This window comes from Helianthus annuus, chromosome 13, assembly GCF_002127325.2.
Source record: "Helianthus annuus cultivar XRQ/B chromosome 13, HanXRQr2.0-SUNRISE, whole genome shotgun sequence".
In the NCBI taxonomy this organism is placed as follows: Eukaryota; Viridiplantae; Streptophyta; class Magnoliopsida; order Asterales; family Asteraceae; genus Helianthus; species Helianthus annuus.
The window spans coordinates 30,584,224-30,585,051 of record NC_035445.2 but is presented as its reverse complement, the minus strand read 5'-3'; the positions used below and the strand labels follow the sequence as shown (position 1 = coordinate 30,585,051).

General features: G+C 45.0%; 1 non-coding gene across 1 annotated transcript; it reads left to right on the top strand.

Moving 5' to 3' along the window:
- The first annotated feature begins 266 nt into the window (after positions 1-266).
- LOC118485985 lies at positions 267-373 on the top strand. Its single transcript, XR_004877842.1, has one exon. It is a non-coding gene; the product is annotated as a small nucleolar RNA R71 (small nucleolar RNA).
- Positions 374-828: the final 455 nt, after the last annotated feature.

Below are 828 nucleotides of genomic sequence, written 5' to 3'. Positions count from 1 at the left end.
TTTCTAGTTTTTTTATTTTTGAGGAAAGGGCCTCGATTTGGGCTTGTAAAGACGTGCTTTCATCAACCTTATGGGCGCCCGGGGCAATAGATTTATTGCCTCGGGGAGTGTGCCACTGAAAATTGGTTTGAGCAGTTTCCTCAATTTGATTATATATTTCATTTGGGCGACGATTACCTAAAAGTCCCCCGGAGCTAGAGTCAAGTGTTTGTCTTGTGTATGGTAACAACCCATTGTAGGATGTGGATACTTGTTGCCACACTGCAAGACCGTGATGAGGACACTTTCTTAGTAGCTCCTTGAACCTTTCCCAAGTTTCATATAAGGATTCCCCATCCTCTTGTGAATATGTATTAATTTCAGTCATTAATTTAGCCGTTTTAGCAGGAGGGAAATGCTTATATAGGAACTTTTGGGCTAGTTCATCCCAGGTGTTTACCGAGCCGACTGGGAGGGCGTTGAGCCAAGCCTTAGCTCGGTCTTTTAGTGAAAATGGAAACATTCGAAGGCAGATGGCGTCGTTGGATGCTCCATTGATCCGAAAGGTATCACATATTTCAAAGAAATTAGTAATATGTAGATGGGGATCCTCGTCCGCAAGCCCATGGAAGGTTGCGGAGTTTTGAAGCATTTGTATCAAATGTGGCCGAAGTTCGAAGTTGTTGGCTTCGACATTCGGTGCATTGATAGCGGCGCCTAGATTACCTACGGTGGGTTGTAGGTAATCCATGAGGGTACGTTGGTCCGCCATTGGAAGTAGGTCCCCCGAAACTTTCCCTTGGTTTTAGCCTTGAGTCTGTTTCCTAGAAAGCGTTCGGGATCGTCTAG